Raw genomic sequence first — 18,818 nt, 5'->3', positions numbered from 1 at the left:
GGGTAGACCTGGAACTGAGAGCTGTGAAGCAGTTTTATCTAACTTCATTATTAGGAGTTGGTTTACCTATACAATTAGCTAGTTGCTAATTTAAACCTATATCCTGTGGTTAAGCACTCTTTACACTCTTTTGGCTCCTGTTCCACAATTTTTTTGATCTTAAAAAATTTAAACTTTGTAGTGTAATTTATTGTAATTACTTTTTTAAACAGTCTTGGAGTGATCGAATTTTTTTTACTTTGGAAAAATAAAGGTATTAATTATTTTTTGAATTTATTTAAAGAAGGCAGATTAATGTCTTTTGAACAATTAGTCAATAAGTATTCTCTCATATTCACACTTTTTACAATATCTTCAAGTTAGACATTTTTTACAAAAATATTTAAGTAATTTTCCTTACATATTGGAGACTGACTTGTTAGATAATATTATGAATACGAACCTCTCGATGAAAGGTTCCATTGGAAGAATTTATAATTTATTATTACAGTGGGATAAGCATCCTTTACTTAAGATTAAATAGGATTGGGAGAAAGAACTCAATTTGACTTTTATATGGGAGGATTGGACGCAGATTCTGAAGCTGGTTAACTCTTCTTCGATCTGTGCTATTCATTCACTGATTCAATTTATAATTGTACATTGTTACCATTTGACGAAGGAGAGACTTTCTAAAATATTTCCCAATGTTGACAAGTATTGTGATAGATGTAAAACTGAGATAGCTACACTGACACATATGTTCTGGTCATGTTCTATATTAAAACAGTTTTGTAAGTCATTCTTTTCGACAATTTCTAAAGCACTCAGAATCAACTTACAACCTAATAAATTGACTGTGCTTAGAACATAGAACCTAGAATAGTACAGCACAGTACAGGCTCTTTGGCCCACAATGTTGTGCCAACCCTTAAACCCTGCCTCCCATATATATACCCCCACCTTAAGTTCCTTCATATACCTGTCTAGTAGTCTCTTAAATTTCACTAGTGTGTCTGCCTCCACCACAGACTCAGGCAGTGCATTCCACGCACCAGACACTCTCTGAGTGAAAAACCTTCCTCTAATATCCCCCTTGAACTTCACACCCTTTACCTTAAAGCCATGTCCTCTTGTATTGAGCAGCGGTGTCCTGGGGAAGAGGCGCTTGCTGTCCACTCTATCTATTCCTCTTAATATCTTGTATACCAAAAAAAAAAGGAAATCTCTAAAATGTGTGGCACTATAATACTACAGGGCTGACATTACATGAATTGTGTGTGCTAACATTGTCACTCTAATGAGAATTGTAAAAAAATACAATGATAAACAGCATAAAGGGTTTGGGGAATTATTCTTTAGATTGTGGAGCTATCTTAACAGACTGGTTGTCCAAAGATATGCATTGAAAAATCTCCAAGTAGGACATGTTAAAATGTTTTGTGTTTGTAGAGATATGTAAGATGAGGGAGTGAAAATATTCAGCAAAGCAGGAATGGAAACCTGGCAAGAGCAGCTGGTATAGGGAGCTGAAAACATGGTCAACAAGAGAGAGAATGTAGAGGCTATGATCAAGGTCAAAGAAGAAACCTTAAAACCAAGAAGCAAAATATAGGTGAGGCTTTATCAAGAATGCCTTGACAACAGTTGATCAAATGGCTGCATCCATCATTAAGAAGTTTCACCATCCAGACCATGCCTTCTGCTCAATTCCACCATCAGAGAGCAGGTACAGGAGGCTGATGACAAACATTTGATGTTCTAGGAACAGCTGCTTCTCTTTGTCCTCAGATTTCTTCAAGAACCTAAGAAAACTGCCTCACTCTTTTGCTCCATTTTTGCCCTATTTATGTATATTTTCTATATAATCCTTACTGTATTTTATAGGAACATTTTTACATGTGGCACTGTCCTGCTGCCACAAAACAAAAATAAATCATGACGTATGTCACTGAAAATAAACCTGATCCCGATTCTGAACTTACTTGTACAATGGACAGAAAATTGCTCTTCTTATTTAAAATTCTGACTGTTCAAAGGAATATCCCAATTCTAATTAAAATGGACACAAGCATAAAGCTGTCTGTAAGTTTTAACTACTCAGTATCAAATTTGTCTGTTTCACATAGTCAAAGTAGGATATATAAATGACATGATGCAGTAGAGGATGATTGTACTGCATGGAATTTATTGCAAAAAATACTGTGAGGACATTGTTGATTGAATACCTGATGCAATACTTGACATTAACTGATCTGAGGGAGTCTGATTTTGCACTGTAGAAGTGAAGTGATCCACTTTCCAAATTAAATAACGTAAAATACATTATGGAATTATAAAGTGTTATTGGGACAAATAAAGGCTCTTCAGATTTTATTTATTCATTTATTTGTCGACATAGAGCATGGAATAGGCCCTTCTGGTCCTGTGAGTGCTCCATCCAGCAACCCCCTGATATTACTCATAATCACTGGACAATTCACAATGATCAATTAGTCCATCTACCGGTTTGTCTTTGGACTGTGGGAGGAAACCGGAGCACCCAGTGGTGACCGGGAAAAAGTACTAACATCTTACAGGCAGCGTCAGGAATTGAACCTGGGCTGCTAGTATTGTAAAGCGTTATGCTAACCACTGCGCTACTGTGCCACCCCTTTTCGTCCATTGAGCAAATTCCCAACCTTCTTTACCTAGGCTTATCTACATATCCTGCTCTTTTCACCTTATTTGCTTACCTGGATTCATATAAGTGCAACAACTCCTTGTTGCGGTAGTGAACAGCATTTTCTAGCTTCTCTCTGACTGAAGAAATTTCTTGAGCTCAATATGTATCATTAATCACAATCTTATTGTATTAAAAGAGAAAATCCTGTATTCCTTTGGCATCTGGATATCTATGTGGTTTCCAATCAATGAAATAATTTTGAAATACAGCCAGCGTTGTAATCCAGGAAATACAATAGCAAATTTGTACACAGCAAGTTTAAAAAAAAAACAATGGACCTGGATTGGTACCCAGGGTGGTATTATAGGTCTATCATGTGTTGAGAGACTAAAAAGTTTAGGCCTCCACTCTTTGGAGGTTAGACCAAGACATAGATTTTCTGAGGTGGCTGGACTAATAATTAAAATTTACAGATTCAAAATCACTGGCAAAGAGCAATTGATTGAGGACGTGAAGAGAATAATTTTCAGCAAATTGCTGTCATCTGGAAGATGGGGTATTATGCATGGTGGCTTGCTGAAAGAGCTGGCATAGACATTCTGAACTGAATGGCTCTCCTCCTCTGTCTTCAATAACCCTCTGGTTGTCATGGATGTTTTACAAATCAAACATCAAGAGAACTTTTGAAAAAAAACTCTCTCCACCCACTTGAAGAAGTCACTCAGGACCTTTGCTAATCAAGAATGGCTCCATGGTAGTACTAGAATACCAAAGTCTAGAAATCTGGGATCCATGGTTTCAAATCCCAACACGGTGGGAGAGTGATTTAAATTCAATTAATCGAATTATGGAGAATTAACAGAACTGGCAATTATGAAACAACCAGGTTGTTGAAAAAGGAACATCTGATTCATTATTATCTCTCAGGAAGGCAATTTGCTATTCTTAGCTGTTTGATAGCAAGCCCACATCAATGTTGTTTTATCTAAACTGTCTTGTGAAATGGTTTGGCAAAACATTCAATTCAAAAGGCAATTTTGGATGAATAGTAAATGTTTGTCTTCTAGCAATGGCCACATTCCAAGGAAGAAAGATAAAATCAGAATAAGCAGCCTTCCTTATAGCACTGTGGGAAAAGGGAAGTATTATGCCAACCCTAAAATTTACCATTAAACCTAAGAGTTTAATTTTAATTCAATTAAATGAGTCAATCTGGATTTACTAGTGGCTTTGATAGAATTAGCATTCATTAAATTAGACTCAGGTATTTTTACAGGGGACTACCATTGGTCCACAAGTCTTTTTTCCTGTGCTTAGGGCTCAGCTCTTTCAAATGATAGCCCCTTTGTACTATGCATAAAGGGCAACTAATACCAAATGCCAAGTAAGGAGAAAACTCATCAGAAAATGTGCTGTAAACTCTCCAATTTCTTTTATCATCTCTCAAATGTCTTTTTATTTTTGTAGAGCTGGTGAGGAGACTTGTTCGTTGAAACCAAACTGCTTGGTGAATGGTGGAGTTCAATGGACTGGCCTCAGATTCAATTCAACCCGCTGGGTCAGGACACCTATTTAGTGCCCACAGCTACACTATACAAAGGAAGTTTAGCCGCTTGAAATAGTTCTGTTTGACTTTGGTTTTGGAGCTTGCTGATGCTTCCTGGGATATTTAATATACCACACATGGTCAGACTGCATAATCCAATGTTCACTTTGTGCGGCCCAATGGTAGTTCAAATAAAAATCCTAATCAAGGTGTTCAGAAGCATGTGGGGCCAATTAAAAAAACCTTCAGTGGGGACATATGGACTAATACAATTATTAGATTCAATCACCTTATGGTGAAATATAGGTTTGATTTCAGTCTTTACATCTGATTTATCATTTATTTCTATCAGTGAGTTACAATTTCCTTACTGTTGGAAAATTGCAAAGGGATTATCTGATAAAGGCTTCATTACTCATTAAGATGAAAAAGCTTCACATTATTGCAGTGGTTGATTAAACAACAGCACATTTGACTGTAGAAATGTCTTCAATTTTAGTAAGGAATTCTTTATGATCAGTGGACTTACTGTAGGTCAGTTTCTTAATTGCATGCGGACACTATCTAATAATGTCATTACCTAATGTTATTAGAGCTCTCTGTGGCCTTACTAATGCTGATATTTTTATTACCTTTATTCATCATTCTTGACCAATTTCAGTATTTTTAGCCTGAAAGACAAAGTACTGAAAGATTATACTGGCCTCTGATAAACAAAGTTAGAATTGCCTATTTTGGAAATGATTTGCAATAGAAATATAATCAAAAATACATACTGATGAGCAATAGATCCTGAGGAATAAGATTGAATTGCAGAGCAGTGCAAGTCCTGCCATGTCTATAAATGGCACCATTTAGGATTCTTTTTCCATTTTGCATTCACTTGTAATAAATTGCAGTTCACTATTTTTCTTGTACTGTATATTACATCAAAGTACTTTTGCTTGCTGTTGCAGGACTGAAAGACTTCTGAATTTAACACTTGAATGACAACTACCTTGTCCCTCATGTTGACATTTCGTAAAACATTTCACATTGCAATGCCATTAAAAATCTGAGTGATGATAAAGGCCACACAAATATGAAGTTGTTTGCACACCGGTGAATTACAGAGAAATAACAGGCATTTACTGATTAAAACATGAAATTGCTTGCAGATTTAATCATACATAATAAATTAGAAATACATTGATGAAACAGTATTTTGCAAACTTTCTTTTAACGTCACACATTTGATTAACATTTGCTTGTAGCATATAATTAAAATTTCATGTTTAATGTTCTAAGTGCATACTCTGATTAGGAAGATAGTTTCCTGTTGAGAATAGTGATGGATAACCAAAGGTATTGTGTTGTAGTCTCTGCAGTAAGAGTGCCTGACTATAATGAACATTAATGTGACGGGTAAATATTGCTAGCAGTGTGCAGTTTGTGGCATATTTTAGGAACTGGGGGAAAAATATTATTTTCCTTACAAACCTGTTTTTGTGAGGACCAAACTTTTATAAATGTTCTGAATGTGGACTGTGAGTTGTAAGAAATAGCAGTGTGATAGCTAGGAGTTAATAAGTGCATTTATCCAAAGAGTTAGCCTTGATGTTGTTAAGAAATAAAAGCTCTTTTTGTCTGAATTTTGTCTGAAAGAGCACTGAGCAATACTGCCATTTATGAGTTGTTTGTATGTATGTGGACTTGGCTTGGTTCAACAACATAAAGCAGAGGCTCATAAGTTTATAATATCTTATTTCCCATTTAAAGAAGTAATTCCATGAAAATCAGCTAGACACAGGTACCAGGCAGGAAAGGGAAAGAAAGGAGAAGAACTGTTTGCTTAGATCAGCAGGGGAAGAAGAATGTGAGAATAATATTAGATCAAAGGGAATTCTGCAGTTTCTATTGGCAGAAGCTCTGGAGTTTTACCTTAGAGTGGGGCCTTTCATCCACTGAGGTGCTGTATCAGATTAGAGCAGGGGTTTGCAACCTTTGTTTTGCTATGGATTAATACCATTGAGCAAAGGGTCTGTGGACCTCATGTTGGGAATCCTTGGATTACAGCCTAAAATCAGGAAATATTTATTAGAGTCAGCCACAGAGTTATTGCAATTATGAGAGTTGATGTGGTCAATTAGCAGAACTGAATTAGTGAATGAAATAATTTCATTCTCAGCCCTAGGCTTTTGGATATCTTCTCATATGGACCCTCCTGTTCTGGTTGGGTTTCATGATTGATCTCTCCAACCATCCACCTCACGAATAAATTTTCTGTTTTATTGATTCAAATATCTCATTACCTAATAGTGAATACGTTTAAAGATGTTTCTGTACACTCTCTGTTGGACTTGATTAATGTAGTGGGCTAAAAGTCATTAGAGACTCTAGGACTTCCTCTGCATGGGCAGTTCCACCCTCCAGTGTCTGCATTCACAGAAAGAGAAAAGGCCCAAATTTTTCCAAAGGTAAAATGCTAGAACTGTGCATCAAGTCTGTAGGCATCTGCAATGATTTGGAATATAAAGATACTACCTGAGCCATTTGTTTTATAAACTCTGATGTAATTTTCTGAGGAAAGGCTCATTTTATCAGTCAATTGCTGCAATAGATAGGGATAGCACTGGAGTACATCTGCAACTACATGGGATAGATATTGCTCTGCTTCTAACATGTAGTTCTATTGATGTCCATAGAGCAAAATTTGAGAAGCTGGGAACAATGCACAGCTGCCCCCATATTGTGTATTTGGTACATATAAAACCACTGAAGCCATAAAACTTATCCACTTGATTGTGTTACAATCCAGCAACAATGAATATATAACTGAGACAGTTTTTTATAACAAAAAAGAACATTTATTAAACACTGCTAAAAAAACTCCCCCAAAAGTGAACAAACAACTAACTTAACTGGAAGTTGGCTGCTATACGGCAGCTCGAACAGTTCTTAAAGCGATAATGCAAAAACAGTTTTTAAAAGTAGTGTTGCAATAAGTCCAAAATGATTTGCACAGTCACTTAGGAGAGACTTCCCTTGCAGAAATAAAATTCTCTTTAGTGACGTTACTGCTGATCCCAGCTGAAGTATGCCTTGCCTGAAGGATTTACGGTGAAGGAAATAAAACGGCTTGAAAGCACTGACCTTTTCCTTGGCGAAACTCTGCATCCAACTCTTTCTGCTCTTTTGGCAAAGCAGGAGTTATCTTGAACACAAGTTACTAATTCCTTGTACGAAGACTAAATAAAGGTCGAACCAGTTTTACCGCCAACATCAACTTTCCTCTGTCCTTCAGTTTCCCGAACTTTGATAAATCTTCACTCTCCAACTGGACTGAACTGGCAGTATTGTAGCAAAACTGCTGGCAATGACCTTTGAGACTTAAGGCAGAAAGTAAAACTCCACTTTAAGACAAGACTGCGTCATAACATCGAATACGCAGCAGAACAGAGTCACTGGACAAATTCAATCACGAACTGCCCTGTGTCACAGGGGGGGTTCTCCTTTTATACCGTTGAAAAAACTATCACATGACCTCTCACTGGTGGGAAAATTACGTCACTCCACCATCACAAGACCATTACATCATGCCCAGCATAGCCTCAATTACATCATGGTCATGTGACAGGCACAAGACACCCACGGGTACGTAACAACTGACAAGAGTGTTAACAAACAAACATTAACACAAAGCCACAGGGGGTAGTAACAAAGTCAGCAAATAACCAAAACTTGGCCAGATCACAGAAAAACTTTGTCAGATCAGAGTTACTGGAAATATCTTAGAGCAGGAAAGAAAGGAACAGAAACAGAGAAGTTTGTTTAGCAAGCCAGTGTGAGAGTTTAACATTCTGGCAGCTGAAGCAGATTAACTTAGGAAGTCAGCATCTGGAGAAATTTTGTAGGTTGATGATATGAGATCAGAAGTGGAAAGGGTGAACAATTTCAAGTTCTTGGGTGTCAATATCTCTGAGGGCCTAAATTTGATGCAACATATTGATGCAGCTAGAAAGAAGGCAAGACAGCAGCTATATTTCATTAGGAGTTTGAGGAAAGTTGGTTTCTCAACTAAAATATTCAAAAGTTCCAACAAAAGTACTGTGGAGAGCATTCTGACTGGTTGCATCACTATCTGGTATGGGGGGGGGGGGGTACTGCACAAGATCAAAATAAATTGCAGAAATTTGTAAAATTAGTCAGCTCCATCATGGGTACTAACCTCCATAGAATCTAAGACATTTTAAAGGAGTGGTGCTTTAAGAAGGTGGTGTCCATCATTAAGGACCCCCACCACCCACGACATGCCCTCTTCACACTGTTACCATTGGAAGGAGGTACGGAAGTCTGAAAGCACACACTCAATCATTCAGGAGCAGCTTCCTTCTCTCTGCCACCCCATTCCTAAATGGATATTGAACTCATGAACTTGCAGTACTTATTTTAACTTAACTATTTAGTATATATATATATATATATATATATATATACACATACTTACAGTAATTTAGCCTTTTTCTCTATATTTATTTATCATTGTACCGTTGGTGTAAAGCTAACATACTTCACCACATATGCCAATGATTTTAAATCAGATCTGATTCATTAACTTTCCTGGAAGAGAAAAAAAGCAATAAATTCAACAGTAAATAGAAATAAGAACTTTGCAGAAGTTGGAAATCTGAAATTACAATAGAAAAAAACCAGAAACACAGCATGACTGACGATGTGTCTTTGAGCTGAGCTACTAACTCTGCTTCTCCTTCCACCGATGCTGCCTAACCTGCTGAATATTTCCAGTGTTTTCTGTTTTAAGTTCAGTTATCCAACACTTGAAGATTCTTGATTTTCATTTATTGTTAGATTTGCCGGTGATAATAAAACGGTTAGGGCTAAAATCTGGGCAGCAGAACTTAGCCTGGAAAATTCTGAGATAGAAATAAGGTTTAACCCATTTAAAGAAGATTAGCTTTATTTGTCACTTATACATTGAAACACTGAAACATACATTAAAATGTGTTGTTTTCGTTAATGACATTCATGACCTATTACAAGTTTTTGCTTTGGGATGCTTCCCTGTGCCAACTGAAGAAGATGTTTGTGGGATTAAGTTAAAAGCATTTCCATGGAGGGGAGTGTGATGGTCATGAATGTCATCTGTGCAAACTCAAAGAGAATAGAGCAACCTCCCAGCAGAGAGCTGAGTGCCACACAGGTGATACTGCATATAATCCAAGGAGAACTAGACCCATTTACTGAGTAAGTTTGTGAAACAGCAAGCCTTTTGACCAATGAAGTTTGGACCCTAATGTTACACTTTTCTTTAATTGAAATTCTGTTTTGATATTAATAATTCCAAAGACTTGTGCCATTGAAATGTATTTTCAGTTAGAGAAAATCAAACCTTCATTGAGCAGAGATAAATGATACAGAAATCACAGCTACTGGCATTGCTGCAGATCCTGTTATTCTTTAATGAAATACTGCCAGACTTCTTTCACCATGAAGGTACTCATTGAAAGAGTATTTAGACAGTTAAATGTGGGTGAAAGCTTGAGGACACTTCATAGACTTAAGAACATGCTTTGAGCTTCCGATCTCCTGTTGTCCAAGCAAGGTCCCTTTTAAATTCTGGGGGACAAAATTAAAAGAATCATGATATGCTCCCAGTTCTACTGGGAATGTTTCGTATCAATTAAAGCATGGAGCTTTCACCTCTAGTTTATGTTGGGGTGGGACTGGGTGTGGTAGGGAAGTGGGCATTGTGTGAATAGTGATATTACCAAGTGCAAGTTTAATAGAGCAAGCCAACATAAACACATGGAAATGCCTGATCCAGTTATCCGAAAAGTGATATTTAATGCATAAATGATTTCTGGAATGATTAGTTCTGGGTTAAAGATGACCAAAAGTATAGCCAAAACAAAAGGTCTTATTGGAGGAGGTATAGATGGAGAAGCAGAACATTTAGAGGAGTTTCCAGAATTAAAGGCCTTGACTCCTAAAGATATAGTAAGGGGCAGTAAATTAGATTATTTATTAGAGACTTGAACTACAGTAGAGCCAAATTTTTAGTATGTTCGCTGACCAATGGACTTTAAAAAAAATAAACAAACTTAATTTGTCTAATACTTTTTATAATGTCAAAATTTACAAGAAATGTTTTATGGGCTATCTAGCCTTTGAAGCATACTAGTTTATGTGGGAAAGACAAATAGCTGGGGAAGGGCAAAGCAATAATGGAGTTTGTGTGCATCAATTAGAATTTTAATTTTAAGGATTTGCTGGACTGGGAACCAATAACAATCACTTAGTACGTAGAAATGTGAAGTTATAAGGAATTTATGTTCCTCAGTTCTTTCCTGTGAATGATACACATGAAGGCAAAATTTTGAAATGGTTAGGGATTTATAAGGGTTTGTAAAACTAGGCTTTACATATGCATTCAGCTGGATCAAAAACTAAGTGTTGTTTTCAGAAAGCATCCAACAAGTAGGTAATCCAAGTGTGTTCATTGTGTGAGGATTATCTTAATTAATCTGATTAATTCTGCAGGAGCTGAGGAGATCAGTGATCCCCAGGTTAGGCATCCTTCCTTGCACAACAAGGTTTCCAGGTCCTCGATCAGAGGTCTGTATAGCCGGGAGTTATGAGGGAAGGGAAGCCCTGGGATGTTAGGGTCGGAAGTCTTTGCAGATCTGGAAGACGAGGAATGAAGGTCAAACCCATGATCAGAGATTACAGAGGTCACACCGGCAACTGGAGAGTGCTGGGGTCAATATCCAAAGACTGGAGGGCGAAGCCGAAGGTCAGCACTCAGAGCTTGGTGAGTCTGGAGTTAGAAGTCCAAAGGTGGCAAGTCCAGAGGTATATTCCCAAAGTTTGAAGCCCCTGGGTAGGCTTGACTGGAGGTCAGAGGCCCAATGCTTGCAAGGTTTTTTCATCCGGGCCAGGGAACTGGAGCTTAGAGGCCGGATGCCTGTGAGTTCAGGAGTCTAGAGCCAAGTACTGGATGTGGCATGTCCTGGGGTTTGAGGCCTGTCAGTGTGTGTAAGTGGGAGGGGTGAAAAGGGGCTTGTTTTGCTGTTATTGACTTGTTTTATTTTGTTGTTGTTCTCACTGCTTGTGTTGTTCTGCTGAATGTTGTGGGCGTGCTATGTTGGCACTGGAATGCATGGCAACACTTGCTGGTCAAGGTAGTACTGAGCTGAGGCCTCTGTCAAAGGACTTAGTTGTTTTTTAGATCCGTAGGAATGGTTTTGGGGTCAGGGATGGCAGTGAGGAGTCAGGTTAGAGTTTAGGGACAGGGACGTGGGGCAGTTAGAGATCAGGCCAGAGTCTTGCCTCCACTCTACACTCCACAGTCAAAGGCCAGACACGGATGTGCAACAAAGGATATTTGTGGACTGACAAGTGCTGTAGATGGAGACCAGCTTGCATGAGGGCTGGTGCTTGCCCCCTCATCAAGTTGACGAGTTCTGCCATAATCAGTGGGTTCCGGGACTGGAGCTCGGTGCAGGCAGGAGGCACAAGGGCATGTGACCCCTTGGGTCAATGAGTTGCTAAGTCCAGAGTTCAAAGTCCTGTTATCAGTGAGTCCTAGGGTTGATGTCAAAGTTCAGGTGTTGAGGCCCTGTGGACTCAAGACCACTGAGAAATTTGGGGACCTGATGTCTGTGACTCTACGAGACCATTGGAGGCAGGAAGTGGCTGTCCTGGGGTTGGATGACTCTCTGTGTGTTGTCCAATAAATTGTTGTTCAGAAAGGATTAAACTGTTTATGTCAGTTAAAATTTGATTATTTTGGTAAATGTGATAAAATAATATTAAGCAATAGGTAGTATGCTTCTTCTAGCACCTAGGCATTAGAGGGCCTAAAGCTAGATAAGTCCCCTGGTCCTGATGGGATGCATCCCAGGGTGCTGACGGAATTGGCGGATGTTATAATAGACACGCTGGTAATCATTTACCAAAATTCTCTGGATGCTGGGCAGGTCCTGGGAGATTGGAAATGTCACTCCACTTTTTAAAAAAAGGATGTAGGCAAAAGATGGGCAACTATAGGCCAGTTAGCCTAACATCTGTAGTTGGGAAAATGCTTGAAGCTGTCATTAAGGAAGAAATAGCGAAACATTTAGAAAGGAGTGGTTCCCTTAGACAGATGCAGCATGGATTCAGAAAGGACAGGTCCTTTTTGACAAACTTACTGGAGTTCTTTGAGGACATAATGAGTGCAGTGGATAGAGGGGAACAGGTGGATGCCGTATACTTGGATTTCCAGAAGGCTTTCGATAAGGTGTCACACAAGACTTATAAATAAGCCTCTAGGTGCATGGAGTCAGAGGAAGTTTATTGGCATGGGTAGTGAATTGGTTAACCAATAGAAGACAGAGTTGGTATAAATATGTGTTTCTCTGGTTGGCAGTCAGTGGTGAGTGGGGTGCTGCAGAGATTGGTGCTGGGCCCGCAGCTGTTTACCAGTCTCATTGATGATTTGGAAGAGGGGACCGAGTGTAGCGTAGCAAAATTTTCTGATGACACTAAACTGAGTGGGAAAGAAAATTTTACAGAGGATGTGGAGAGGGATATAGATAGGTTAAGTGAGATGGGCCAAGGTCTGGCAGATGAAATACAATGTTGGTAAATGCGAGACCATCCACTTTGGAAGGAATAATAGAGAGAGGATTATTATTTAAATGGTGAAAGATTGCAACATGCTGTTGTGTAGGGGGACTTGGAGTGTTTGTGCATGATTCGCAAAAAGTTGGCTTGCAGGTACAACAGGTTATTAAGAAGGCAAACGGAATGTTGGCCTTCATTGCTAGAGGGATTGAATTCAAGAGCAGGGAGGTCATGCTGCAACTGTACAGGGTACTGGTGAGGCCGCACCTGATGTACTGTGTGCGGTTCTGGTCTCCATACTAGAGGAAGGATATACTGGTTTAGGAGGCAGTGCAGAGGAGGCTCACCAGGTTGATTCCAGAGATGAAGGGGTTAACTTATGAGGAGCGATTGAGTCACCTGGGACTATACTCTCTGGAGTTCAGAAGAACAAGAGGGGATCTTATAGAAGCATACAAAATTTTGAAAGGGATAGATAAGATAGAAGTAGGAAAGTTGTTTCCATTGGTAGGTGAGACTAGAACTAGGGGACATTGCCTCAAGATTCAGGGGAGAAGATTTAGGATGGAGATGAGGAGAAACTGTTTTTCCCAGAGAGTTGTGAATCTGTGGAATTCTTTGCCCAGGGAAGCAGTTGAGGCTTCTTCACTAAATATATCTAAGATCCAGTTAGATAGATTTTTACATAGTGGGGGAATTAAGGGTTATGGGGAAAAGGCAGGTAGATGGAGCTGAGTTTATGGACAGATTAGCCATGATCTTATTGAATGGTGGAGTGGGCTTGATGGGCCAGATGGCCTACTCCTGTTTATTTCTCATGTTCTTATGTTCTTACATCATATGCAAGTATATATTCATTTGGGCTGTGCAAATATTCTTGGTTTTTGCATCGGTGCATAGAAGCAGCAAAGCATTTCCAGAGATTCTTGGCCCAGCTGAAAGTAATCTTTGCATGTCATAAAGAGATTCTCTAAATGTATGTAACACCTGGGGTTCATTGTACAGTTTGAGGAGAACTTACTCTAACAATTGAGGCAAACTTTGGAAGCCACTACTTTAAATTGCTGCCACTGTCCTCAATGTCGATGTTGATGTCAATGTCATGTTCAGACGTATTTGTGTTAGAGAGGGAATTACAGGTTAGGATAGGGGTTAGGGTAAGGATGAGGGGGGAGTTAGAGTTCAGGGGTAGTAAATGAAGAATCTGGGCAGGAGTTGGATCCAGGTTGAAGGTGCTCCCTAGTCAAAAGTCAGCAATCATGGAAGTTGTGTCTCAGGCCAGCAAACCCCAGATTGGAGCCCGATCCTGGGTAGAAAGTCCTTATGGGTGGCGAGTCCTGGGTACAGGTGGGTCTCAAGGGCCAGTGAGCCCCCATGTTACTGAGTCAGAAGTATGTGGGAGGTCGGAAGTGAAAGTCAGAATGTCAAATCCAGCGAAGTCCAGCCTGGGTGAGTCATGAGCATCCAGGTCATTGGCATTGGAGGTCTGTTTCAATATGGCCTCAAGGCCTAGAGAGTGTGAGTGTGAGTGTGAGTGAGTGTGAGTGTGAGTGTGTGTGAGTGAGTGTGAGTGAGTGTGAGTGAGTGTGAGTGTGAGTGTGAGTGAGTGTGTGAGTGTGAGTGAGTGTGAGTGTGTGTGCGTGTGAGTGTGAGTGTGTGTGTGTGTGTGTGTGTGTGTGTGTGAGACTGGGAGGGATAGGAATGAGGAAGGATAACAGGATGAATATTGTTGAGTCACAGAATCATACAGCACAGAAATAGGCTCTTTAGCCCAACTGGTCCATGGCAGCTACGATTTCAATTTAACATAGTGTCAATTGCCCATATTTAGTCTAAGTCCCTCTAAAATGTTCCTATCTATGTACCTTTTAAATATTGTGCCTGCCTCAACCACTTCCTCTGACAGCTCATTCTATATACTGACCATCATCTGGGTATAAGTGTTTCTCCTCAGATTTCCATTAAATCACTTCCATCTCTCCTTAAGCTTATGCCCTTTAGTTCTTGATGTCAAACAGTGAATAAAGTAAGTGTACATTGACTCTCTCTATGCTTCTCAAGATTCTTTATGCCTTGTAATTTCACGTCTATTTCTTCTATGCTCAAAGGAAGGAATTCTAACCTACTCAAGTTCTCTCAGTATAACTTGGTCCCTTGAATCCCGGCAACATCCTTGTAAATCTCTCTGCATTCTTTCCAGCTTAGTAGCAGCTTTCTTGTAGCAGTGATTACCAAACTGGAACATAATATTCCAGATGTGGTCTCTACAAAGTCTTCTATAAACTGCAACTATAAGTGTCACGCCGGACAAAACCATTAAAGTCAGTGACCACATCAAGAAAACCTGCTTACACAATGTTATACTTAGATTGTATATACACTATACTTAGAAACTGGGGACAAGGACTGGAGGCCCACAGGTGGACTGGCCTGGTGTTGAAAGCCTGCCTAGTTGCATGGGTGGGTGGGACAGTGAGAGGAATGGGAAAGCATGCAGCTGGGTTTCAGAGTACACAAGTACACCATACTTCAGTTATCTAACAATCTTGATAATCAAAGACCGGAGTATTGCATACAACTTTGTCTTTTTAAGAGGGATATACTTGACAATATGGATAGTTCAAGAAATATTGACTATGCTGATTCCTGGATGAAAGGTTATCTTATGAGAAGAAGTCAAGTAGATTTTTACTATTACCACTAGAATTTAGGAGAATAGAGGTGATTTCCTTGAAGCATTTTTGTTTTAATGGGTGATTAACAAGGTGAATATTAAAATATATCCCCTCAAGGGGGACCTAGAATGAAAGAGCGTGTTTTCAAAATAAGGGTTCACCCAATTGAGGCAGATAAATAGACAGATTTCGTAAGAATAGGAGAGAATCAATGGTTACCAAGAAAGGTAGTTTAATGTAACTAAGGACAATATGAGATCATCTTCAATATCATTGAATGGGTGAATAGGATTGAGGAGCCAAGTGACAGCTTTGCTCCTATTTAATATAGCAGTCATTCTGTAGAACTCACTCCACTACTGTGTTCTTGAAACTGTTCATTAATCAAGGCTAGGACAGGACATTTTCTGTCGATGGCAACCTTCAAGGTATTACTGTCCAGGACTTGGTATTGGCATTGCAATGCATTGGAGAAATAGCTTGATTTCTTTTGGTTTTGAAATAGCCATTGCTGGACACTTCGATGCTCTTAATGTTGATTTGTGATATTTCAATGGAAAATGTGGCAAGGTATTGTTGTATTTGAGCCCAGACTACTTTTATATCTGAGCTGTTATTTGTTGTGGCCTGTCTTCATTTGTGAACAGCAGGTTAATTGGAAATAATTGGAACTGGATATTTGCCAAGAGAGTTCTCCTCCATGATCCTGATCATAGTTTACATACCACCATTGGCCGTCTGTAATTAGGCACTTGAGATACTGGCAACACACACAAAATGCTGGTGGAATGCAGCAGGCCAGGCAGCATCTATAGGGAGAAGAGGAAATCTGCAGATACTGGAAATTCAAGCAACACACAAAAAATGCTGGTGGATCTCCCTATAGATGCTGCCTGACCTGCTGCGTTCCACCAGCATTTTGCCTGTGTTGCTTGAATTTCCAGCAGCTGCAGATTTCCTCGTGTCTACTTGAGATACTACATGCTGCAGTCACCAAAAAAGAAAGAGTCATCTCTGATGCATTTCAAATGGTAGTCAGGGACTTAAACCTGGCTTGTTTGAAGAAGTCGTTGTTCAATTACCAGCAGTATATAACCTGTGGCACCAGAAGCCCCAACACACTAGACCACTGCTATACTACATTAAGGAATGAATACATTTCCATGCCCAGTCCTCATTTTGGGTTTTCTGATCTCTTGGCTGTCCTTCTCATACCTGCCTACAGTCAGAGGCTAAAGAGCAAGGCTCCAGAGACAAGGACAATGAAGAGGTGGTTGCGAGAGGCAGAGGAGTGGCTACAGGATTGCTTAGAGTCGATGGACTGGGCCGTGTTCAAGGACTCATCAGTGTATCTGAATGATCATAACCGGGTTGTCATGGACATGATAAAAACTGTCATGGACAAGTGTGACCCCACCAAAAGATTCAGTCTTCCCCAACCAGAAGCCTTGGAGGTAGGCACAGGATGCATAGCAGAGGCTATGGGATTGCTTCAAGTCAGTGGACTGGGCTGTGTTAAAGAACTCAGCTGGGGATCTGAATGAGTATTTCATAGTTGTAATGGATTTTATTAAAACAGCTGTAGATCAGTGTGTCCCCACAAAGTCATTCAGATTTTTCTCCAGTCAGGAGCCTTGGATGAACCATGAAATCCAAAATGTACTGAGATCCAGATCAGAGACATTTAAGACCAAGGAAGTTACTCAAGGTCCATGTATGAACTCCGGAAAGCCATCTCACAGGTGAAGTGGCAATTCCAGACCAAATCTGAATCAACAATGTATGCTTGATAGTTGTGGCAGGACTTAAGTACTAAACTATTATAAATGTAGCAACCTGGGAAAGGTTTCTGTAGAAGCACTGCTAATGTAACGGTTTTTCTGTAGTAGCAGTGTTTGGGTTATGGCTGGAGATAATGGGGGCACTGGAATGTGTGTTGTCCAATGAAGGGAGTGTTTTTTCTTGTTGTGTGCCTGAGAGCAAGGTGATCTGGGTCTTTTGTTCGGCGGAGGATGGAAAGAGAAGATGCCAGAACGGAGAGGCCATAGACGCCAGAAAGGAGTGGACTTGGAGTGGGGCTGGGAGTCGATGAAGCCCGGGGAAATTGATGGAGAACCAGTGGAAGGGAAACCATGAGCTCCAACTTGTGCACACTAGACTGTTTCATTAAAATGGGCCCTTTCCTTTTTGCTTTACTTTCCTAACCCTTTAGTCAAATTAAGGATTATAAAGCTAAATTGCTTAGTTGCATATGGTGTACTGTCTGTTATTTTATGGTGCTGATTTGTAACAGGGTAACACATCATGCAGGATCCACACAAACAGGAGATTTTGCATCTCAATCTCATACGTTTGGTGGGGCCAGAGATTGTCTTTCGTAGACTTAATGCAGCTGACAGAACCAAAGGGTTACCAATGGGTGAGAAAAGACCTTCGTTTCCAGATAAGCTCAATGCCATCTGAGCTTGTCTTGACCATCAGAACACAGAGGAACCATCACAAACTCCCACATCCCCCGATAATGCTATGATTTCAGTCTTTGGAGATGATGTGCATGCAGCCTTTGTGAAGCCACGAAAAGCATTGGGCTCATATGGGTACTGGGTCAGGTATCAAAGATCTGTGCTGATCAATTGGATGGTATGTTCACTGACATCCTGCTTCAGCAGTGTTTGGTATCTGCCTGCCTCAAGCAAGTTTCAATTATACTGGTGGCCAAGAAGACTATGGTGACCTGCCCCAATGTCTATCATTTACATCCACAGTGATGAAACGTATCAACTCCTGCCTGAGAAGTGACTCCAATTTGCCTACTGAAGCAATAGGTCCAGAGCTGATGCCCATTCCATTGCCTCTTCACTCAACCCTGGAACATCTGGACAGCAAAGATTCATACATCAGGATGCACTTCATCAACAACAGCTTGGCATTCATTATTATCATTCCCTGAAAACTAATCAGTAAGTTCCAAGAGCTTGGTCTCAATACTTCATTGAGCAATTGGATCCTCGATGTCCTCAGCTGCAGATCCCAGTCAGTTTGGATTGGCAACAACATCTTTTCCACAGACTTCACAAGCACAGGTGCACCACAAGGCTATGTGCTTAGCCCCCTGCTCTACTCACATTACACTTATGACTGTAGGTCTAAACACTACTGCAATGTCATATTCATGTTTGTCGATGACACCACTGTCGTAGGCCAAATAAATGGTGGTGGGGAATCAGCATATAGGAGGAAGATTGAAAATCTGGCTGAGCAGAGTCATAACAACAAACTGTTATTATGACATTGTTACTCAATGTCAGCAAGACCAAGGAGCTGATTATTGACTTAAGAAGAAAGA

This window comes from Hypanus sabinus, chromosome 9 (assembly GCF_030144855.1).
Source record: "Hypanus sabinus isolate sHypSab1 chromosome 9, sHypSab1.hap1, whole genome shotgun sequence".
NCBI classification, from domain to species: Eukaryota; Metazoa; Chordata; class Chondrichthyes; order Myliobatiformes; family Dasyatidae; genus Hypanus; species Hypanus sabinus.
Note: the sequence above shows the minus strand (reverse complement) of the source record.